This window comes from Diceros bicornis, chromosome 21 (assembly GCF_020826845.1).
Source record: "Diceros bicornis minor isolate mBicDic1 chromosome 21, mDicBic1.mat.cur, whole genome shotgun sequence".
NCBI lineage: Eukaryota > Metazoa > Chordata > Mammalia > Perissodactyla > Rhinocerotidae > Diceros > Diceros bicornis.
In genome coordinates, this window is record NC_080760.1 from 26,236,048 (window position 1) to 26,261,922 (window position 25,875).

Here is a 25,875-nt window from a genome sequence, read left to right on the forward strand (position 1 = left end):
AAAGCAGATCACTGGTTTATCCAGCAGACAGGATAGTGGAAAAGAGATTGACTTTAAGGAGGCACAAGGGCAGTTTTGAGGATGATGGAAATGCTCTACGATCATGATTGTAAGTGGCGGCTATATGACTATAAATATTTGTGAGAACTCATCAAATTGAGCACTTAAAATCAGTCAATTTGTTATTTATACATTATACCTTAATAAAGCCGATTTTAAAAATATATATGAAGTAGTGATTTGCAAGAAAAGGCCTGGGTTTCAAAAGTTCCATTATTGTTAAGTCTTTAAGACAGACCTCATCTTCTTATTATGTGGCACAGGGAGGATTGCTCGGGAAGTTCTTCCCAAATTCTGTCTCAATTCAGAATCTCTGACTAAAATTACAAATGGATCCGGTGTGGGTGGTAAGTATCTATATAATCCTGGGAATATGTAGAAATAAGCATAGAGATAAGGAAAAAGTATACCAAATCCATGTTACTAATAATTTTCTGTTAGGTTTCTGAAGAAAATTTTGAGATCATTATTGTCATTTTGTTATTTGTTACCTATGGCATGTGAAATATTTAAGAGGCTATGTTGCATTAGAGAATCTGGAAAGAATTAAAAGAATTTTGTTGTTATTAGACTTGTGATTTATTTTAAAATGAGTAAAAAGGTTGAATATTATTAGATTTTTTATTTTAATTTTTTATTTTAACTTAAAAAAATACATATCAATTATAAAATATAACCCAGGTCTTTGGGTACAGTCTTTAAATTTCTTTGACTAAAAATATTCTTACAATTTGGCAATATGCATTAAAGAGGGTATCAATATCAGTCTATGAGCTTAGGGTTCAAGATACATACATTTACTTTTTATTGTTCAGTGTAGCTCTATGCCAAGTCATCATTCTGATAAAGTGGCAGGATGCCCCTCCGTCTTCTTCCTCCCCATTGCCAAAAGTCATTTCAGTCCTCCCAAGGCTTCAGGCAATTAAACACCGAAGCCAGCAATCCATTTTTCCCTCTGTTTTCAGATGCAAACACATTATTTCTCTGGGTACCATAGCCAAGTTGTTTGAATGAGGTGTATAGCAGTTATGCAAGGAGGGCAAATAAATGGATTATGAGTTAAAGAATCGATCTACATTTTAAAAATATTATCCTGCTATAGCACCAAAAGCTATAAAATTTTGCTTGCTCTTGTTATTTAGTCATTCCACTTCTAGAAAGCACTTTACAGGAATTAGTTGTGAATGGAGACTATGTCTTAGCTGAAGGCTGTCCGTTGCAGATTATCCTTGATGATGAAAACTGTTAGCAATCTAAATGTCCAACAAAGGATACTTACTTAAATAACTATAGTATAATCTCTCAATGGAACATTATTTGATCATAAAAAATAATGTAAAAAATATTACAGGACATGGAAAGATATTCAGGATCTCAGATATTCGACTACTAAGCCGGAAAAAATCAGGTCACGCATAATTATATATTGAAATATGTATATATTTCATATATACATATTTCATATATACATATATATGTGTGTGTGTGAATGTGTATATATATATTGAGCCCAAGTCTGGAATATATATATTTTTAGAGATATGTATCTCCAGTTTAGATTCTCTCCTAAACTCCAGATCTATGTATCCAGTTGTCAAGTAGATATTTCTACTACGAAATATCACAGCCCCTCAAAATCAGCATGTCCAAAACTGAGCACATCTTGTTTCTCTCCAAACCTGTTCCTTTGTGGAGTTCCTTATCTCAGTTAATGGCACCACTATCCACCCAGGTATCCAAGCCAGACATCTGGGCGTCCTTGAGTCCTCCATCTGCCTCCCATATTCATGTCAACAAATATTTATTCAGCACCTGCTATATGCCAGAAACTTGCCAGGCCCTGGGTACTCCATACGGATGGAAAATAGAAATGGTACCTGCATTCATGGAGCTTCTTGTCTAGTGGGAAAAGACATTAATTATGTCATTATGAATAAATAAAATCATTACATATTTTGATAGCTCTATGAACGAATAAAATGGGTGCTCTAACGGAATAATAATGGGAGCCATTTTAAATAGGAAATTCCTCTCTGAGAAGGTAACACTAAGCTGAGACCTGAAGTTTTCACTCACGAGAAAGGCAGTGTGCGTGGAGGAATTATTGATAAAAGAAAGAGAAACAAAAGGCCTCCGGGAAGAAATACAGAATGAAATTGATTTTACCTTCCAAATATTTATTGAATCTGTCCTCTTCTCTCCATCCTCACAGCCTCGACTACTTTCTAGACCACCATTATCTCTTTGCTTGAGTTATTCAGACATCTCTAAAGCGGCATCTCTGTCCCTCTGGATTTCTCCTCATCCCATCTATCCTCCACATTGTGGCCAAAATGATTCTTTTGAAACAAATCGGATCATGTCACTCTTGTGCTTAAAATCCTTCAAGAGTGTACCTTCACTCTTGGAACTAAGACCAAACGCTACCCTGGGTTTATAAGGCTCTGCAAGATCTCACTCCAGCACTCTTCACTAGCCCAACGTTTTTCCACTAACCACCCTCCATATTATACTCCAACCATATTGAACTTTTTTTTATTTATTCACACACACTATTCTCTTTCACCTTACAGCCTTTGCCAATGCTATACCCTCTGCCTGAAACCATCTACCCACCTCCCTTTTATCTGCTTAAATCTTTTACATCCTTGAGGTCTTACCTAAGACATATTTCATTGGGGAAGCCTTCCTTGAACCCCCAAATTTGAGTAGGTGCCCTTCTTAGGCGGTCTTATAACACACTCCTCTTCCTTTTTCACTTACTGCCCTTTATTGTAATCTCCTGTTTATTGTATGGATCTCTAGACTATAAATTTCACAGGGCAGGAACTTTCCCTTCCCTGCTATATCTTGACGATCTAGAATAGGTCCTAACATACAGTGAGTGCTCAATACAATCATATTGAACTAATGAATATATGAATGAATAAATAAATGAATGAATGAACCAAAAATGTTTATGATTGGGTGATGAAAATATGGATGGCTTTTTCTTCTTTTTGAAATTCTTTATATTCTAAATTTTCTACAGAGAATTCCTATTACTGTTCTACTAAGGAAAGAATACGTGCTTTAGATGGCCCATCAATTCCTAATGTGGAGATGGCTAAGACTTCCCATGCTTTCCCTGGTCTTTCGGCTGAGTTGAGTCTAGGAACAGACTCAAAATTCAAACTCTTGAGAATGGGCAGGATCTGGTACAGGGTGTTGCATCACCTGTGTCAGTGCTGAAATGGATGAGGCTGAGATGGCAGAGTCCAAGAGGAGAGGAGTAGCCTTTAGGGAGAGGCCTTGTGCAAAGCCAGAGCAGGCCATCCAACTGAGCCATTCTCCCACAGGCACTGGGCAGATACACTGTATCCAGTTGTCAGGCAAACAGACCAATTCCTGGAAATCCATGGAAGGGAATGTGATATGAAGGGATAAGTGGGAGAAGAAACCCAGCAAACATTTCTGAAGCAAAGAAAAGATCACAGCAATTTCCTTTTTATGGGGAATTTACATCCTCAGCGTGGATGGAGAGTAAACTTTTAAGGCTATTGACAGCAAGAGGATCATTTTACGGCTCAAAGACCACTGGAGTGATTGTCATGAGACCAGTATGTAGGCTACTTTCTTTTTGTTTGAGCTCCCAAGAGAGAAATTTATCTTCTAGGTCTTGGTTTCCTCCTTTTTAAAATTAAAGGATGAACCTAGCCGATCTCTTTAGGGTTTTTTTTCTTTCAATTAAGACATTCTGTGTTCTCTCATTCTGGGCTGAATGCCCAAGACATTCAACAAAATAAATTTATTTTGAAGAGATATAGGAGGGAAGTGATTCACTTGTATTTATTTCAGAAGCACAGAGTGAATTTTCTGACTTTCAGATAATACCTTGACACATGCTTGATAGTTTCTGAGTAAACTTGCTTTATATGTGATGAAACATACTAAATTTAAATTGACTCTAGTTTAATCTAAAAGCCATAGGCATCTGACACATTCCCACCCAAAGAAAATATTAGAAAGATTTCATTTACTGTTAATGCTTGGTGATAAAATACTTGAAAATCAAACACAAGTCATTTATTTTATGAGTCATTTTTAACAACTTCGGAAAAAATTCATTTAGTGGCTCTGTGTCAGTGCTATGAAAAGAGGAAAAGTAATGTAGAAAATACTGAAATTCTCTCTATAAAGCATTAGAGAAAACCAGATCTAAAAGAATATTCTGGATGTATTTTACCTTAGCTCTTTACTCCCAAAGTCCATTTGTCCCTGAAACAATCCCATTATGAGGTTCCCTAACCCTATCTTACTTGGGGGCAGGGGAGAGAGGTTAGGTCTTTAGTTCCACCTTAAGACCATCTTGCTGTAAGACTTGCTTTGATGTTGATGATCTAGAGACACATCCTCTAACACCTGACATCTTAAAATCTGCTTTAACCTTGATTTATAATATTCAAGGCTTCCTCACTGGAATTTCCCTGACTGATAGCCCTATCCTGGATATTCTTTCTTAACTGTAATTTTCAGGATCCTTAGAGTCACAAAGACAAATTATGTACAGATTACCTTCAGTGGTGATGGTTTATGGTAGGAATTTTCCGTATAGGGTCGCACAGACAACAGAGTTACATTGCATCCGGGGTGTGCATGACTGAGATGTACCACAGCCATCGTGAGTCCCAGAACAATAACTCAGCATTGTTTAGGAAAACAACTACTCTTTTTTCTCCTCCTCCTATTTCTATTAACTTTACACTAACAAGAAGAGATGATATGATTATACCAGGTTGTTACCAACTAACTTATGTCTCAGAGGCACCCGATCTGTCTAATATTCAGACAGGAAGATACCTTCAGATCATGTACCAAAATCTGGCCAAATCAGCTAGAGCCTGGGTACTAAGGTTGGTTTCATTTGACCTACAGGCACAGTCATATCATGTGAACCAAAAGAGAGTTTGGGATCTCATACTTCAAAATGGAGCAATGTAAATGAGCAGGTACTTTGAGACTTTATAAACTTACTAATTGATTAGATTGCAGATGAATAGGAAGCACGGTTCATAAAGAAAGGAACCATGAAGACATTAAGGATCCCTGCACACTCATCCATCTGCTACAGGAGCCACTTGTAGCAGATGTAGATCCTCAGGGGATGTGAAAATCTTGCATGCTGACTCCACTCTGATATATTTAGAACGACTATCTGTAAGATCAGGTCAATTATATCTGCTTTGCAAAGAGGTCTAACTAAGGATAAGCAATTATGAAAATATGCCCGTATGTTTTAGAGTATGATTCACTCTATAAGAAATTATAGGAAATTGATATAATCCCATTTAAATCTAAACTATAAGCAAAAAATATGCATTTCACTCTTTGCCAATGAAGTATGAAAGCCTTTTAACCAGAAGCATATCCATGCCTTCCTAAATATATTCTCCAAAAAGTGAAATGCCAACTCCACAAAGTTGAGCCTGGCTTTCCACCAAAACCACCCGTTCCAACAATAAATCTATCATGTGAGTTGAGGTGGAAGTGTTGGAGAAATAGTGAGAGAAGATTTTTAATGATCTGTATATCATCTTCTATTTATATATTTAAATTTATTTTTTGTCTTGTAATATGTTTCCTATTTACTAAGAATTTTTTGTCTTCTTTTCTACTTTTTGTTGGATTTGTCAAGGTTTATTTTCCCTCCTCTTGCCTTAAAACCATATGAGAAATTATCCATGTTATTTCTATTATTTTAGGGGTGATCTGTAAATTTTTAACCTATAAACTTCGCTTAACTATGTCTTAATTTTGTCTACACTTCTACCTTCCTCCTTTAAAAAAGGACTTTGAAATGCTGTAAACATGATTACTCCTTTCTGTCTTAAACAATATTATTGTCTATTATCTTTGTTTTTAAATTGAAAAATATCACTTATTTTTTATGCTATTTAGATTTACACATATCTTTCTCAATTTCTTTACTTATCCTTGCTTTTTGCATCCAACTCCTTCATTCTTGGCTCATTCTTTCTTCCTGAAATGTATATTCCTTCGTGTTTCTTTCAGTAAGTGCATGTGAGTAGTAAAATCTCTCAATCATAGTATATCTGAAAATATCTTTAGTTTACACTCATTCTGAAATAAGAGTTCAGCATCTCATAGACTTCTACATTAATAACTATTTTGGTTCAGCAGTTTAAAAACATTCCGTTATCTTCACACTTTTATGTTGCTGATGTGAAATCTGTTGTGAAGTCTAATCATTGTTCTTTTTTTCCTCTAGTTTTCCTCAAGTTCTTTAGGTTAAATCCTCTCTGTCTACACTATAGTGTGTCTACATCTACATACAGTTTTATTGTTATATCTAGGGAGACAAGAGGTCTGTCTGAATAAAATATAATATTGGGGGTTAATTTTCTTTAATTGACAAGGATTACATCAACATCCTCCTCAATGTTTTCACTAGGTCTATATTTAACCTCTTCCCTTCATTGCTTTACAGTGTGGGGTCTACACTAAGCTAGGGTAACCATTTAAAATATAAATCTGATTATGTCACTTTCCTGCTTACAACATTAAAGACTTTCCTGTCTTCCTAGAATAAAGACCAATATCCTAAACAAGATCTAAAAGACCCTAAATGATCTCTCCAGAATTATCCTGGACTTTTTCCCCTTTGCTCTCTGATATTCCATACGATTGGCATCCTTTTAGTTCTTCACCGCTTTGGCCTAGTTAACTTCTAGTCATTCTTGAGATCTCATTTCAATATTACTCCTAAAATGAAGTCTTCTCTGACCCCTTGGAACATATCAGATCTTTCTAAGACATACTCTCATAAGTGTCTGCACTTTGTTTCAAAGGGGGATAGGACAATAAATATATGACTGTCTGATTGTCTATCTTGTCCGTTTGAGGGCAGGAATGTTTTTCTATTCTGCTTAACAGTGTTATCGTAGCACACAGCATAATTCCTGTTACTTAGTGGTTTTTTAAAAGGCTAATAATGAAGCAATACTTTTTTAACTACCGGTAAATTCTTATTTATTTCTCCTACGTGCATGGAAGGTATCTATCGTCTATTAACCTAAGAAATTGTTTATTAAGACTTAGCAGACCCGATATATCATTTCTACCAACCTTTAAGCCCTGCTAAATTTGCAAATTGTATTACGTGGAACTATGTTTTTAATGTAGCTAATCATCACTTCTCATCCTAAAAACGAGTGAAGGTCAACAACATGATATTTTGCTTTGGAAAATGCTTCCCAAAGGAGATCACTGATGCCTTTTCCTTTTTTATGTATAATTTATTAATGTTTTACTTTGTTTTTGCCGAGAAGTCATATAATTAAAAATTAATTATACACATATACATGAAAGTAAATATGCTTCAGAAAGAAAAAGAGAAACTACTACGGGGAGCATAAGCTCAGCTAAGCAGGAAGCCGCCATCTGGAGAAATGATTTTCACACTCTGATGACTAAAGTGGCCTTATATCACCAAGTGTGACATGCCTCCTTCACTTCTTTTCTAATTAAATGCAATTTTCTTTGAAGGAGCTTTTTATTAAAGATATAAGTGTAGTGATATAATCCCAGTAAAAAACAACCTGACAGATGGACAAAGAGTGGAAGGTAGTTTTAATACCACCCTTACAAAATAAAGCGTGACCAGCCAAAGACTTGGGTCATCACTAGCCCTTATTTAAATGCTGATTTTTTCCTTAGGTGACACTTGTATCAAAATTATAATTTGAAATCTCTAGCCCATATATTTAAAGAAAGAAAGAAAAGAATAGCAATCTTCAGTTTTCCACTGAACAAATGTTAGTGATTCCCCACCTTCACCTACCCCCCCACAACCCGCCCAACGCTACACACATGACAAATAAAATGGCTTTCTTTTTTTCTTCTTCTCCTCCTCCTCTGCCTCCTCTCCCTCCTCCTCCTCCTCCTCCTCGTTCTGTGAGCCTTGCTGGTGGCATCACCAGCAACTTGGGCTAGCTCTTGTCAAATCAGCACAATAAATATCCCACAGCAGTTATAATACAGTAACTAAGTCAAGTTTGTCCATGGTAACAACTTCAAGAGACATATAACATTGGATATGTGTCTGTGTGCATGTAAGACATATGTGCTGAATATACACACACTGTATGTACATATACACATACATATATGTACATGCACATACACACATGTATGCACACACATGTGTATATGTGTGAGGTGTATACTGTACACATATATGCAACCTATATACGTATACATATGTGCATATATGACATTTGCCTCCAAGTGTCCTTTTTTTTTTTTTTTTTTATTTTTGTGTGTGTGTGAGGAAGATCGGCACTGAGCTAACATCTGCCAATCCTCCTCTTTTTTTGCTGAGGAAGACTGGCCCTGGGCTAACATCCATGCCCATCTTCCTCCACTTTATATGGGACGCCGCCACAGCATGGCTCGACAAGCAGTGCGTCGTCGGTGCGCGCCCGGGATCCGAACTGGCGAACCCCGGGCAGCCACAGCAGAGCACACACACTTAACCACTTGCGCCACCAGGCCGGCCCCTGTCCTTTTTTTAATAATATGTTTGTTTGTGTCAGTTAGGATATGCATTCAGCTGCTACATCAGAAATTCAAAACAACAGTGGCATACACATGGTAGAAGTTCATTTTTCTCTTGTGTAAAAGAAGTCCAGAGGTAGGTGGTCTGGGGCTTACATGGCAGCTCCAGAGTCACCAGGGCCCTATATTTCATCTTTCTGCTCTGGCAATCTTAGCATGTGTTTCCATTTTCAGTTCTCCTCATTGACTTAGATTTCTGCTTGAGTTCCAGCAATCTCATCCGAGCTCCAGACTAGAAGCAGTTGAAAGAGGGAGGGCAATGTGAGCTTCTGGTAAGCCTCACCCCATGACTTTCATTTAATTTCCGTCTATGCAAGGAGGCTGGGAAATGTAGTTTATGTGCAGGACACTTTCCCCAGAGTTCTATAAGGAAGGAGAAAATGACTAGTGGGTGGGCATCTAGCAGTCTTTGCCACATGTGCATGTGCTCAGCTCTTCTCTAGAACTGAGGAGGGCATGTGTTTATATGCTAGCTGAACCAACTTGATTCCGTTATTGGTCTAGAAGGCAGGTTTACTGAAGGCCCATTAAATTATTTTTTTTTACCCTGAACCAGAGTACCATATATTTTATTCATTAAGTGTGGTCTCTGTTTTAAATACATTTTCTTGGCTAACTAAATCATATTTTAAATATGTGAGGAAAACTAAAAAATAAAACATATGAGAGATTCTTTTGAAAAATCCAATTCATATGCTAAATTTATTTTTAATATAAATCTTTTTTATTTTATTTTTTTCTTCATTTCAGTAAAAGTAAGGAACATCAGCTCAGCTACACCAAATCAATAGGTCATATTAATTAAATCGTTTAAAAGTCACTTTCTGCAGCTGTAACATGTGGTTAATGATACTTAACTTATGGGGTTAATATGAGGATTTTGAGCTCATATCTACAACATGTGCAGCCCAGTAAGGGGCTAATGCCAGAAACTTAGCAAATATCTATTTCACATTTCCCACATATACCCCAATAAATAAAACAAATAAAATAAAATAGGAAAAATATTAATATAATATTAAAATTCTGATTCAATATTTAGAATTTGCCAGTCTGAAAAAAGGAGACTTTCCACATCTTTGCCATGATAAAAAGCTATGTTCACATTTCTCTCCTTTTCACCAATGAATATCTATCTCCATTGACAAACAGAGTCATGACAGACCATTAGTACCAAGATAATCACTTAGATAACTGAATAAGATATAAAATACTATGTAAAATATAGGGTATAATATCAAAATGAAAATCAATAGTTCTTCTACCACCAACATAATGTACTAGAAGATGTATTAGAAGAAGATATCAACTAAAGCTATAAAAACTTTGTAATCAATTGATCGAGAAATTTGCAATACCTTTATGGGAAAAACTATAAGACTTTACTGAAGGTCAATTAAGAGGTACTAATAGAAATGATACCTGTTCAAGGATAGGTGGCATGAATATTCTAGTGATGTCAGTTCACTCTCAGATTAATATATAATCATAATTAAAATTCTGCCAGGATTTTTTATGGACCATGGCAAGTTAATTCTAAAATTTACATGGAATATTAAATATACAACAACAGCCATACCAACTTATAAAAAAGAGTTCAAAGAGACTTAAATTGCCCCACCTGTTCAGAAAATATTCTAAAGCTTTGGTAATTAAAAACACAGTATAATATGGGAATAGGTGAATAGTTCAATGGAGCAGACAAGAAAGTCCAGAAACAGAACCATGGTTCTCCTCTTGCAATTTTGGCTAATTCTGACCCCAAGAAAACATAGTAATCCCCTTTGTGCCTTAATTCATTTTATAGGAAACTAAGAGTGGGGGTATTCTCCTCGCCCTCACTGAAGTGACTCTGGCATCTTTCTGCTCTCAAGTATACCACCTCCCCCCAAGAGAGGAAATATGCCTTTATCCCATACTCTCCAAACCTTTCTACTCTCTCTCTCTACTGAAGCTGCCTTCATGTCCTCCTGTTGCAAGAGTAAAGAAGCAATTCTGCTCCATCATTTACTTCTTAAGTCAATTTGAGTAAGTTATTTAACTTCTCTATGAGTCTGATTCCTCTGCTGTTAAGTGAGGTTAATAATAGGACCTCTCCCTATAAGATTATTTTTAGGATTAAATGAGTTCCAGCCCTTACATTTAATAGCATCACTTGTGGAATGTAATCATACAGCTATGCTATTTGTTTCTCCCACTATCCCATTATTTCCATTCTCTGGGTCTAGTTTCCCTCTGTCTCTGGATGTAAACTGGAACAGGCACCACGATTTTTCTAGTAACTTTTAGATAACAGAAACAGTCTCTAACCATAAAATACTGTCTCAGGTTAAGGTTCAACATGTTCAGTCCGTGTGATAGTCAAAACTTCCATCTTGCTTTAAAGTTAAAATATGTCCCCCTCTTCCCTTTCGGTATTTCTATGGTAGGAAGGAAGGCTGTGGTTGAGGAAGTAAGAGTTTGGTCAGTTTTTTATTACTCTCATCAATTGACCTTCTACTTTGATCCTGCCTTGCAAATAGCAATGAGGAAAAGAGAAAACGTGCAAGGAGCAGAGAAGTTCCTATGTGGACAGCACTGTCATGGCAGTTCAGTGTCAGCGCATGCTGGACTTGGCAGACATTTAAAGCTGAATCTTTCTCTTGTTGGTACTTATGTGTGCTCTCTGGAGAATATCCTTGCTGGCAATCTCCTAAAAGAGTTCCCCTTGATGAGGACAAAAGCATCCCTATTTTTGCTGGTTGCTTACTCTTTTTTTCAGCCCAGAGACATTGCTTGCTTCTTTCTGTGAGGTCTGTTTTTCCTGATAGGAACTAAGCTAATGACTTCAGAACAGCTCTCTCTTACATGTGACCCATATCGGGTCCTTGAGAAACACATATTTCTTACCCCAGCAAATTCTGGGAGTCTCATCTGGTCCCAAAGCAACCATCTCTTTTCTATACATTGTCAAAGCAGCTAGACAGCATTGCCACTGGGTTTTCCGGGTGTGACTCAGACTCCTGTCCAGTATGGTCTCTGCATTGTATGTGGCACATATTGAGCCTCTCAAACTCATTTTCTTGGGCTGCATTTGACAGTGTCTTTCAGCCCTCTTCCTTAGGACTCAATATGTATTCTCCGAAGAAACTTCTCTATTCCAATTTCTACCTCTTGATACTTTTATACCATTGATTCGAGTGAAGGGATGAGTCATGTAACTTGTTTCTTGATACCTATTTATAAATTTTGCATTTGGTCCAGCACCTCCTTTGCCTTGTGGTACCTTTTGTCTTATGGTGTCTCAGCCAAATTTCCATTTAAAAACAAACAAATATTAGCTATTATTATTGCCCAAGGAAAGGGAGTATAAGTCCCTATAAGACACTGAGGATATTGGTCAAAGGAAATTTTAGTTCTATCTGTTATCTTTTTTAGAGGAATCATTAAGTCATACATTGTGTGTAAGATTAAAAATATTTTTTAAAGTATCCTTTTCATGGATAATAAGTTTTTCCAGTATTATTTATTAAGTAGGTCCTCTCTTTCTCAGAGTCTGCAATGCTACCTCTGCATATATCAAGTTTCCACAGACGTTGGTCTCTTCCTAAGCTCTCTATTCTACTACTTTAGTCAATTTGCTTATTTCTTTGCCAATATTGCACTCTCCTAGTTATCACAGCTTATCACAAACTCATTATCTAATAGAGAAAATCCCTCTCCACTATAGCCCTTTTCCTCAAGAGGGCCTTGGCATTTCTTGGACTTTTATCCTTCATAAAAATTTTAGAACCATAATGAATGATTTGAGGATCATCTCTCACTCTCAACCCCCAAAGTCTAGGATACAAGAAGAAAGACGTTTGCTGTAATTAAACATATGGATCCAACCTGTTCTCTCTTGAGGTGACTACCTCCCTCTTTATTCCCAGATAATTGATGGCAATGTTAGCTAATCACAGACTTTCTCATGGGAGACACTGAGCATAGGTTTCTCTCTAATCTGTAATAGAGATTAGTATTAAGTAGCATACATGTAAGAATGTCTCATGACTTAATGCAAGATAGATATAAAGGCTAGAGAAGGTCCCATGTTCTGTTTCATTCCCCTTGTTATATTATACATGAATTACCATATGGAAATAGAATGGCCTATATCTTACTGTATCATGCTCTTTCAGCAACAGTTTAGCAAGCCCATATCTTCACAAATGAAGAAAACGTTGTAATGTGTCAAAAGGCCAACAAAGCTCCTAATCCATTTTTAAAGAATTTGGCAATGGTTCTTGATACACTCTATCTCTCGCTTTTCTCATTTAAAATCATAGTCATATTTCCAGGTCAACATATGAAGATTCAACTCATATATTTGCATAATACTCACTACTGGGAATACTGCAATGAACAAAATAGAAAAGATCTGTGAATAGAATTTTGCATATCTTATTCTCTGTGTGGCATTACCAGAATGTCTCCTGCTTTCCCTAGGTGAAGCTGATTGCCACTTCCTTTTTGCCATCATCTTTTCTCTGAATTTAGCTCTACCCTGGTACATTTGTCTTAACACAATTACTTATTTCCATCCCTCAACGATCATTTTATTCGTTACCTCTCTGAAGCTTCCTCCTTTCTTCGTCTTCCATTGAGCTTTGAACATTAATTTCTTCATTGTGCCATACTTTTTTCCAAGTCTTTTTCTACAGCTTGTTGGGTTTATAGGGGCTTTCCTCAGGAGAATGTAAATTTAATCATTCTTCTTTGCATCCCCAGTTTCCGGCCTAATGCGAGGGACATTGAAACCCATAAGTAAGGGTTAGATGAATGAGTTCTCTCAAGTTTTCACCAATCACCTCCCTGGAGAGGACTCTACAATATTTTAAGTAGTTATTTAGATATTTCTATCTGGGTGTCATTTCATCTGCAAATATCCAATATTTTGAAAACTGAATTCATCATCTTTTCTCACCACTGCTCTTGCCTCTTCCAGATCCCTTTTCTGACTTCTTACAATGTTTAAACATCATTGTTTTGAGTCAATCCTGTTTGACTCTGTTTTCTCTCATCTTATATCTTGTCAGTCATCAAGTTCTGGGGAGATTTTTCCTAATATTTTCTACAACCATCCTTTCCTTTCTTTTCTCAAATTAACAGCCAAATTGAAGGTATGCATCTTCTCACACCTAGCCTATTGCTATAGACATTTAACATGACGCCTCATCGACACTCAAAGGATACTTATTAATAGGTGACCATATGTCCACGTGTGAACAGTAAATTATATATTCACCATAATTTTTGAAAGGATGGTAAGTTGTCATGAAGGAGTGCATGAAGAGATCCGTGGTCCACACACTTCTGTTGTCACATCTGTCAAGAGCTGGAGAACTAAAGCAAGTTGGATTCACTGGTGATGTTTTTGCCACCAGGCCGGTCTTAGAGGGAATTATAAAAGTTTATTGACAGGGGCATCGTTAGTACAGCTGGATATTGTAGTAATCCTTCAGACCTCATTTATTTACCCATATACCCTTTTTTCTTTTTTCTTTTTTTTTTTTGCTGCGGAAGATTCTCCCTGAGCTGACATCTGTTGCCGGTCTTTCTTTTCTTTTTTTTATGTGAGCTGCCACCACAGCATGGCCACTCACAGAGGAGTAGTGTGTTTCCATTCCCAGGAACCTAACCCAGGCTGCCAAAGTGGACCACGCCGAACTTTAACCACTAGGCCATTGGGGCTGGCCCCCATTTATCTTTTTTAAGAGCCTCCCCCATCCTCTCCATGCCCGCTGAGCCATCCTTCTTCTAACATACCTCCCTTTAGTTATTACTATCCTGGAGTATTGTTCAAAACTCAAGACTTCCCATTCTTCCACTGAATCCCATCCTCTTAGGTTAGTGATCTTATAAGGCAATAGCTAATCAGATTCACTCATCCATTAATTCTATAAATATTTAATGAGCACTTACTATTTCCGGGATTGTTTTAGGCACTGAAAATAAAAACTAGCCCTTACAAAGACACAGCTGGCTACTTTGCTAAGTACTCCCCCTGACCACGTCAATATGTCAGATCCTTAGAAAGGCAGTATATCATGGTTACGAGCATGATCAGAAGACATTGTCTAAGTTCAGATCTTAGCTACACCCCTCTCAGTTTGTGAGGTAGTACAATTCTTAAACTCTCTGTGTTCAGTCACATCATCCATAATAATAATAGTACTTTCCTCAGATTGTGTAGTAAGCATTATATGAGAAAATGCCTCAAACTCTTAAAATAATCCTGGCACACATTAAGCATTCAAGAAATATTGGCTATTAAGAGGAGGCCCTCAATGCTCTGGGCATTTCAGGTCTTGAGACTCATCAGGGTGGAGATAAGGAAGTCTCACCAATGTGTGCTATGCCGTTACAACTTCTTCTCTGCCTATGCATTATGTGAGGTTGATTGATATTGATTATTTGATTGATAGGTTGATGGCTTTGGGAAGTGAGTGGGTTTTAGTCATTAATTGATACAGAAGTTAAGCACAGCTGACTTTTGAAGTCAGACACCAGGTTCAAATCTCTCTTTGCCACTTATGTGCCATATGATCTTGTAAGAAATGGGATTAATGATGCTATGATCATCCTTCATTTAATCAATGTTTACTGGGCACTTACTGCATGTCAGACGCTATTCTGGGCCCTGGGGATACAGCAGTGAACCCGAGAGATGTGATCTTGGCACTAGTGGTGCCTACGGTTTGGTGAGGAGAGGAGGAGAAAACATGTAAACAAATAGACAAAGAGGTCATTTTAGCCACCTCCTGGGGTGACTGTGAAGATTTGTAAGTTCTCCAGGAATGGAAGTTGCCAGGATGAGAGGAGCTCATAGTCTATTGTGGGAACTAACCACACAATAGATATTTGTCGTACTATACAGAAAAGCAATGATAACAGTAAGCAGCACTACTATGGGGACTGGGAGAAAGTGAGATCCAGAGAGTGGTAGATTCTGAGCCATTGGTGGGAGTAGTGGAATGGTGATTGGCTCAGGGAGGAACAGCGGTAAGCTTCTTGAGACCAGCTTTGCCCTCCAAGGCCATCCATTCTGTCATTTAGGCCAAATGCTGCTCCTTGAGTTATTTTCCCAGTCAGTTTGTTTCATCACATTAGACATCTCCTAAAATATTTCATTTTCCTAGGTCTCTCTTTCCCAAATGCCTAGTGCAATATTTTTCCAGATGCTCTTTTCAACCTCTCAGAAATGGTTATTAGATTTGAGAGCCCAACCCCAAAGAGCTGGGAACTACTCATCTGCAAAATTTCCTTTTAGTTCTTGTAGTCTCAACAGGGTAAATCTTTTTTTAGGTATGCTGTCTCCTCTTCCACATCTTTCTCTGTACCTCTTCCATTTCCTGGTATCAAATTCACCTTTGGGAAATTCTACCTGGCGGGAAATTATAGCAATTCCCGACTTAAACACTTTTGGCAAAAGTCCAGCTTACTAGTGATTGACTGATCACTCTGGCCTCCAAGCTGGACAATGCAGAGCCACCTCAAAGAGCTCTTCCAGGAACCCTGGTGGATGTAAACAAAATGAGATCATTGAAAAGAGTGTGCTGCAAACACCAAAACTCATATCTGGACTTTTAAAAATGCACCATTAAGTTTTGTTCAAAGCCTCTAGGCCCCTATAAAAATCTAAAATGATTTACAGGAAAATCTTTTTTAAAAGCCTAGGAAATCTATATGGACAAACACTTGTGACTTTAAGGATCTTCTTTCTTCTTTAGGATGGATTGCAGCATAAAAGTCTATTTTGTAGAGAATTGTAACAATTTGTAATTTGACAAATATCAAACAGCAAAAAAAGGATTTCTTCCGGATATAGATGCCACAGAAACTTCTCTCATTTTGGCCCTCTCACGTTGATTTCAAGGCCTGCATGAATTTGTGGGATGGTTTTTCACTTTTTAACTCCACCCCCACCATCAGATGTTAAATTGAGCACTGCAGCCAAAGAGGAAGATAAAATTTAGACTGGAATATCTCTAGCTTGAGAAAAAGTTAGTAGTCCATATGATTGCTTGCATTTTCCATGTGACTGCAGGTATGAAAATTGTGCAGAGTGCTCCTTGAAGTTGAAATTATTGTAGACATCTGGGCTGGAAAAATGATGCCAGCTAACTCTCATTTGGTTGAGTTTTGCGATCATGTGCTCATGACATTGATGAGAGAAACAGGTAGATTTAAAGGGCTTCTCTCTGTTGTCTTCTCTTCTCTCTGCCCTCACTTGCCCTGAGAAACCCACCTACACTCCTGGCTGATGACTCCCAAATCTACAACATCTGTATCACTTGACAGATCTGTCTCTTGAGCTCCAGGCCACAACCATAACTGCTGCCATAGATCCCTGAAACTCACCACATCCAAAACTTAAATTCGTCATTTGCCTTACCAAATCATACCCAGCCCCTCATGTCTCGGATTAATGCTCTACCATTCAGACAGTTGCACAAAACTGAAATCTCTCATTGCTTCCCAGGAATTCTTGAATATATGACAATCTCCATATTCCAACACTCATACAAATGGACAATAGCAGAGGAGTAAGATTGTAGTAGAGAAGATCTAAATAACAATTTTAAGAAGTCCTTTAATTGGAGCAATACTGTCATGATTCTCTGCAGGATTTTGATAGTTTGGTAAAGAGTGTGAATAATCTAGTATAACCTATCACAATCGAAAAATCCACCCCAAGCATTTTGTCCATTTTTGGGAATTGAGGGATGCATTTTTTTTATTTTTTTTACTATTAACTAAATTCCAGATTTATTTGAATTTCACCAGTTTTCCCATTAATGTCCTCTTTCTGTTCCAGGATCCAATCCAGGTTACCGTATTACATTTGGGATGTCATGTCTCTGTAATCTCTTCTGTTCTGTGACCTTTCTCAACCTTTCCTTGTCTTTCACAACCTCAACGGTTTTGAGGGACACTGATCAGGCATCTGTATGATGTCCCTCAATTTAGGTTTATCTGATATTTTCTCATGATTACACTGGGGCTTTTGGCTTTTGGAAAGAATGCCACAGAGGTGAAATACCTTTCTCATGTAACATGAGGGGATACCTGATATCCACATGACATTGCTGTTAATGTTCACCTTCATCAATTGGTTAAGGTGGTGTCCGCCAGGATTCTACACTGGAAGGTTACCATTTTCCCTTCCCATACTCTTTCATGAAAGCATTTTTATCTTAAAAAGACTCAGGTTTTCTAACAAACTTTATTTATTTACTTTTCTCTTTTATAATTCTCTAACACATAGTACCTTCTTCCAGGAAAAAGGGAAAAACCAACTTATTTAAATTTCTTCCTGGAATCTAACATAATCTAAAGTATCTTTTCAACAAATATTTTTAAAATATTAAAATATAACTCAACCCAGTACTGACTGTTTCATATAGAACATTTACATCAATATCATGACTCATAGCTGTAATGCATTTGAACTACACTTGTCATTGACTGACTAGCTTTCCTAGAACTTATAAAATCTCACTTTTATGGACGGTTTTTATGACACTGATCAATCAAGAAAGCACTCAGAAGTAGCCCCCTTTTTATACAGAAAAGCATGTGTAATGTATTTATGTGAAGTTTTTGAAAAGTTCTAGCAAAAAGAAATATATATGATGAATTCTGATTTACTTCAGTCAGAGGAAAATATTAATATAAAAGCACAATTTCATTTAAAATTATATATAACCCCCAAAACTTCCTCCTGTCAGTGAAAAATACATATGCAATGAAACAATGACTGTAACATATTTTCTAAAGTTAAAGTGTTCATATCTATTCCCTTCTCCCTAACAGTCGTCTAGCTCAAGGTTTGTTAACCATGTTCACCCGAGCTATATCTGTGTACTACCCGGACCTCTAAAGCTGAATAGAATCTTTGCAGACAAGGCTCACACGTGACAGAAACAAGGTAAAATAATTGGAACGTTAAATTTATACTCATAATATTAGACTTGTGGCTGACCTTACATTTTGATAAGCTCCTCAGGAAAACGTAGAACCATGTCTTCTTGTATCTGTAGAATATTTGTGTAATTGCTACAACAGCAAATGATTAATTTTTGAAACCTAGAATACATGTTAAGAATGTGAAAGAGACACTGGCTTACAAGTAAGTGGTATTTACTGCTGGAATTCAGGCATGTCTGGTGACAGACTTTCAAGAGCTTGTTTCATTCAAAGTTAGTTGTTGGGGTGCAGGGCAGCACTTTGGTTATGAGACAGAGGAATGCATTAAAAAGGGGAAGGACATCCTTCAAGCTTTTGTGGGTAATAAAGCATAGCTTCTATTGGATTTGTAGTTGAAGAACAGGGAATCCGTTAGCACTAAGAAGGCTTCAAGGCATTAGCTGTAGTTATGGAGGCATTGATAGTGCCCAGGTGTGGGAGGGTCAGCCAGCAGCCGAGATGGCCTGTATATGCTGCTTTGGAATAAGTGCTCAACTGTGGCTAGAAGTGATCTCAGCTGTACAGTTGGTAGAGGCTAAAGAAAGTGGATGGACCCAGGTTCATCTAATTCTAAAGTCAGTTTTTCCTAATCGCCATGCTATAATGCTGGTTAGCTTGCTCAAAAGGGATCATACAAACCACTTAGCTCACTGTCAAGGATCTGAAAAGTGATTACACTTTCCTAAACACACATGCCAACACCAGCAACAAAACTGGAAATAAATGTCTACAGTACAGACATGAAAAACTTAATAATCACCCACTAGTATCTCTAACCATAATCTCTAGTTCTTAGTTAAATGGCAACAAAAGAAATAATGCACCTCACAATATGCATTTCTTTTGAGTTTTTTTTCCCTCCTGATAGGGCAATTAGGCTTCCAAAATGTTAAGAGCAGTACATAAAGTGGCCACAGGGTGTCAGGAGCTACATACTGTTCTTATAAAGGAATCAGAGTTTCAGTCTGGAGAAGAAACAGAAATAATATTTTTAAATGACTTGCCATCCTAATTTTCTCCAACTTTGATGCTTTGCCTAGTCAACATTTTAATACAATTCCCAACAATTTGGCTCAAGATGTTCATAATTAGAGCTGTTCTGAGTTTACTAACGTTAAGATTTATTATCTATGCTACACATTAATTGAAATTTTGTGTTGATCTGTTTGTGGAGTCTAGCTGTGATAAGGAACCACTCTAGAGATACTTGAGCATATGTCCTCCTGTACACCATGACAGGGTCAGTCTAGAAAGAGTAGGGCATAGTAGAAAGAGAAGGAGCTTTAGAGTCAAGCAACCCTAGCCTAATAGCCCAGCCAATTTTCACCTTCAAGAAAAATAACTTGAATTGAATTTTCTAGGATTTTTCTTCAGTCTTAAATCCTATTCAATGAGGAATCAAAATGTATCAATATCTGATGCTAATTTCATTGCGTTATTATTTCAGGTTTCAAAATTACTTTGAAATGTTAGGAATAAATTAATTGAATCATCTTTCATGCCCTATCATCAAGGCAATATAATACATTACTATTAGAGGTTATTGAGAGATTTTTGACCCTTTTTTCCTCTTGTATGTCATACCATCAAACTTATATATCTCAGTCTTTTTAAAATTTTACTTTGTCCTCAAATTTTTAAGGCTTTTATTTTTTCACTATCCGAGAAATTGAGAAAGATTTCCCAAAATGGAAAAAAAGAAATATATGTCATATTGGAAATTCTGAAGATAGAGAAATAAGGGAGCGTATGTAAGTACAGTGTATAAGTCCTGACAATTGTTTGTTTTGTAATACAAGTGACTGATTTAAGCTTTGATTGCCAAGGCATTCACTTCCAAGAGGCATCGTCTTCAATGATGGCTGTCTTGAATAAACATGTTGGTGTCTAGTTACACCACTAGACAGAGTCAGGCCGCCTCCCCACACTGAGGCTCCTTTGTTTTAGAGATCTTGGTTGATTTCAATAACTAACCATTTGGGCCACTTGTTTTTTCTCTCCCCAAGCTTTGAATTCCTGTTCTTATATTTTAAATTCACCGGTAAAAAGCCTGTGAAACTCTAGGCGCCCACCCTCAAGCCCAATAAAAGCAGAACCCCAGGCTCATGCACTCTCTCTTCCCACAACCTCGCTGTGTGGCCCCAGGTGTGCTGTGTAATTTCCAGGTCTCATAAGTAATAAACCTTTATTTTTTCAAAGTTTCCTTATGGTTATTGCTGAAGGGTGTCTTGCAATCATAATAAGAACCACAAGGGCTCGTCCAGCCACAAGATTGGTTATTGACAGTCTGAGACCAACACAAAACAGTAAGTTAGGCTTTCACCACTGTCACTTCACTCTGAAAGACAAGGATATACAGCCTCAGGCAGCAAAATTGTAAACTGGGAGAGAACCCAAGAGGCCTTGCAGGAAGAATTCTGTGTGCGGACTCAAAGCCAATTAAACTGGTGTTTCTTCCCTGATGGTCTGCCTAATGTCCTAGAATATGAATATGGGAGGATTTGCAGGGACTGGAATTTATAGAATGACTCATGTAACAGCTCATTAAGATGGATTATGCTAAGCATGCCCTTTGATTTCTGACTGGGAGAATCACCTCAATGTTCTGTCCACCAGGCAGCTGTGTAAAGAGGCTTGAAGGCAAAGAAACATCTAAGTAAATTTCTTGAGGAGTTGTATGGTTCAAGGGAACAATCCAAATTCTTGTTGTTTGTAAATATAATCAGGACTAAGGAAAATAGGAAGCAGTATCCAGTGATGGAAAAAAAAAAATCTGTGTGTGGGAGTGCAGAAATACCTAATGAAACTTACGATCTTGAGAGGTAGGGGTTAACTTCACAAGATGGCAATATTTTGGCAAGAAAAGTAGTCAGGCTTCACAATCCTGATCTGGACACATTTCAGGGCCAACTCAGGGATTTGGGTAGGAGACCGCAGTAGAAACAGGAAATGTGATATGGTCATAATAAGTGGCTGGGTGTTTCACAGGCCCCAGGGTAAGTGATATAAATACCAAGATGGTAGAGATTGAAGACAGTCTCAGTATTTCTTAGGTTGTGATAACAATGACCACCTAGTGGCTCTAGACCCCCAGACTTTTTTTTTCCTGCATCCCAGAAGGTACAGATTTGGAAGAAAAGGAGTTTAAACTAGGGTTATCGGATTTAGTTATTGCCCAGCTAAATTTGAATTTCAGATAAACAATGAATTTTTTTTAGTATAAGTGTGTCTCAATATTGTGTGGGATATACTTATAATGAAACATTCGTTGTTGTTTATCTGAAAGTCAAATTTAGCTAGGTGTATTGTATTTTATCTGACAACCATACCTAAGTACTTAGATTAATGTGTTTGTTTGTTTGTAAGGAATGACTATGGTGGGTTCTGTCTGGCTCTACCCAGCATCTCCTCTAGAGTACCTAAGAGGAGGTATACCCATTTCCAACAAAAGAAGATAGAGGAGATGTTCTGGGTCAATAGAAAAAGTGTATGGGCAAAACATACTATTAAATATTAAAAGCCTCTTTTATGGGCTTTGACGACAATGTGGAGGCAAAGTGTCATAAGACAAAGATAAAAATTTAGAGGACTTCTCTCACTGCTTACGACTAACAGAGAGAATGTCAGAACTACCAAAGGAGTTTAGTAATAGAATTACAAGGATTGGCTGCTGTCACTAATTTAATGAAGAATGGGGAAATAGAAGAGAAGTTTGGAATGATTCACAGGTTTCTGGTTTGGTTGGACAAATGGTATCATGAACAAGAAGAGAAAGGGAACTATTGAATACTTGAGGGAAATATTGAATTCCAATTGTGAAATGCTGATTTTGAGATGCCTTTGGTAGATATGTCTGCCATGCAGTTGAATATATGCATTTGGAACCTAAAAGAGAATCTGCATTAGAAATATGATTGGTAGGTGAAGCCATAGAAGTGGAAATAATCATGGAGGTAGGATGTACAGATAATGAATAGCACAGGGCCAATAATGGAGCCTTGGGGAACACATACATTTAAGGGGAAGATGAAAGAAAAAGAACATACAAAGTAAACTAGTAGGAAAATGTAGAAAGAAAACTAGGAGAAGTGGTGTCGCGGGGGAAAGAGGTGAGAGCTTTACAAAGGAAGTGTTCAAGAGTGCCAAATGCTGATGAGGTCAAGTAAGACGTAGTGTAAAAAAGGTCACTGAATTTGACAAACGGGGTGCCACTGGGGATGTGTTGCAAAGTATATTTACTGAAGCAGTGGGAGCCAAAGCCAGGTTACTGTGAATTGGCAAGTCACAGATGTAAGGAAGTGGAAATAGTGAATGCAGATCAATCTGTCACGGAGGTTGGCTGTGGATTAGAGGAAGCGTGGCAACATTTAAAGGGGTCATAGGATTGAAGGAGGGCTCCCTGCTCCTTTTTAAGGGGAACATGGGATTGAGGCCTTTTTTTTTTTTTGCTGGGAAAGATTCGCTCTGAGCTAACATCTGTTACCCATCCTCCTCTCTCTCTCTCTCTTTTTTCTTTCCTCCCCAAAGCCCCAGTACATAGTTATATATTCTAGTTGTAAGTCCTTCTAGTTCTTCTATGTGAGCTGCCACCATACCATGGCTACTGACTGACGAGTGGTGTGGTTCTGTGCCCAGGAACTGAACCTGGGCCACCAAAGCAGAGCATGCCGAACTTGAACCACTAGGCCATCAGGAATGGTTCGAGGCCTTTTTCTTAAAATGATGGAAACTTGATCATATTTATGAGTTGGTGAAGTTGAGAGTGAAACTGCAGAAGAGAGAATAGACAACTGAGAATGGTCCAAGTCCTGAAAATAAAAGGGGTGAGAAATAAAGGGACAGATGGAGGTTTGAGTCTTAAAGTAGAGGTAGCATGTTTTCTATGTTGTTTCCCGTACTGTGACTGAAAAGAAGCAGATGAAAGTCAGTGTATTATATAGGTAAAGGGGAGGTAGGAAGAGACAAATAACTTGGAGAAACAAATCAGGTTGTCCTTTCAGACTTAATCATAAATGAACATATCTACTAGGGTAGAAATACTCAGTCATGTTAGCAAGTTTCAGTGAAGTCTAAAGAAAGAAGATGTCAACCAGAAGGACTCAAATCAGACAGCATAGCAACTATAAAAAAGGGTGAGAGATGCAGAAACTGGCCATGCCCATTCATAAATCAAGGGAGGGGTTCTCAGTCAGATCTACCTGGAAGGTGTATAACTAGTGAAATGTAACATATAAGATCCTAGTGCCTTTAAGCAATCAAATATTTTAGCTAACTTCTCTTGTTCTTATTTTATTCTTACTATGAACCTTTTATGAACACTGCTTGCAGATGTTTATCCCACCATCAATTAACATTCTCATTTCAAATGAGTCAATTGGCATTCTGATTTTGATAATTTAGTCTCTTATGAATTAGTGTGAGTCAATTCCCTAAGCTAAATTAACAACAAAATGATCAGATCTAAATTTTCGACTTGCATATCTGATAGCTAGATGCGGGATTCTGGTGAATATAGTCATCACGTGAGGCTTTCTAGCAACAGTTGGTCCAGCTTTCCTGGAGACATCTCAGTTTAGACGCATATTTTTCATTTCTCCAATTCTGATTGGAAAAGGACTTTTAAGTCTCCAGTATATATATCTCTAGCTCCTGTGTCTTGCCTTAGCTGAGGGAGGTAGTGTAAAGCAGTGACTCTATATGAGCTCTGAAACCAGACCAACTGAATTAGAATCCAGTCTCTTCTACTTGAACTGTGTAACCTCAGGCAAGTAACTACTTGTTACCTCAATTTCCGTATCTTAAAAAATGGATATAATGCAAATATCTACCTGCTAATATTTTATTTTGTTTTATTTTTGAAGATTGAGTTAATATATGTAAAGCTCTTCATACAAGTTTTGGCACATAGTAAGTACTTAAATAATATTAACTATTAGTATTAGCTCCAAACTTGCCATTCCCACAGACATCTTAAACTGTGTCCCAAACTACAGTTATTATCTTCTTTCAATTTTTTTCTTTTCTTAACAAATATTTATTGAGTATCCTTTTTATGCTGAACATTACAGTGCTAGATGTAAGGAAACAAGGATGAATAACACAGAAAAAGGCCCATCCCCAGAGAATTTACTATCTGGTAAGGAAAGAGGGTGATGAGGAAACAGTTAATCACAACACAGTACAATATAGTGCCTGTGTTTTAATGCCATAATGAGCAACTCAGTCATCCATACAAGAAAACCACATTTTTGTTACCTCTGTCCTCTCCCTCATCCCCTATATTCAAATAACCAAATTGTTTTAATTGTGAATGTGGAAGAATGCAACTTAGCATTTTGTTTAGATTTTACTCCCTTAAAGGTATTCTTTATTTACCTGCAGTGTCTTCAGGCACCCAAGATCTTTTCATCTTTCTGTTCTGTGATCCTGTGTGTGTAGACCTTTTCCCGTATACTTTATTGCCTCATGGTCACAAGATGGGTGTTGTAGCTTCAGGCCATATGTCCACAGTCCAGTCAAAAAGAAGGGGGAAGGGAAAAGGGATGGGCTTTTCTAAGTGGGCTTTGTCTTTGTGAACAGAAAGAGAAGCCTTCCAGAGGGACTCCATCTACATCTCATTGGCCAGAATACCACCATATGGCTGCCCATAGTTGTGTCAACCTACAAAAACAGAAACCAGTTTAAGAGGCAAAGCATTTATTTGGGATCAAAGAATTGCAATTTGGGGAGCACAGATTCAGGTAGAAACTCAAATAGTGTCCTGATTACAGGAGAGGGGCTTAGGGTTTTTATAGGAAAAAGGATGAGATGAGCTGTATTAAAGAAGAGTTTACTGGTGCTAGATAAGGTAAGGCTAGGTTTGTACTTCATAGATTGGCCTGAGGTTCAATCATCAGGCAAAAGGCTCTTGTACTTCACTGATTAGTTAGTGATCCAGTCATCAGCAAAGTCCGTTTCATCAGTCCTTACAGACAAGATATTCTTGTCCTTACTGACTTCTTGGTATGTTGGTGGTTTGGTCCAGTTTGGAAGATAAAGAAAACAAGATGTGCAAGGTAATCCCCCTGAAATGGCTGCTTCGGCTCTATTTTAATATGGCTCCACTCATGTCATCTTTCATAGTTGCAAAGGAGACTGATATATTAACCATGTAATTAATAGTCATGTTGCTGCCTTAAACAAACAAAGCTTCTATTAGGAAGAGAAAAG

General features: G+C 37.5%; 1 long non-coding RNA gene across 1 annotated transcript in view; it reads right to left on the reverse strand.

The window, feature by feature from the left end:
- The window catches only part of LOC131419552 (uncharacterized), a 72,741-nt gene that overhangs the window by 32,402 nt on the left and 14,464 nt on the right, over positions 1–25,875 (reverse strand). The window contains exon 2 of the long non-coding RNA XR_009223279.1: positions 25,042–25,326. This is a non-coding gene — a long non-coding RNA (uncharacterized LOC131419552). The remainder of the gene's footprint in view (positions 1–25,041; positions 25,327–25,875) is intronic.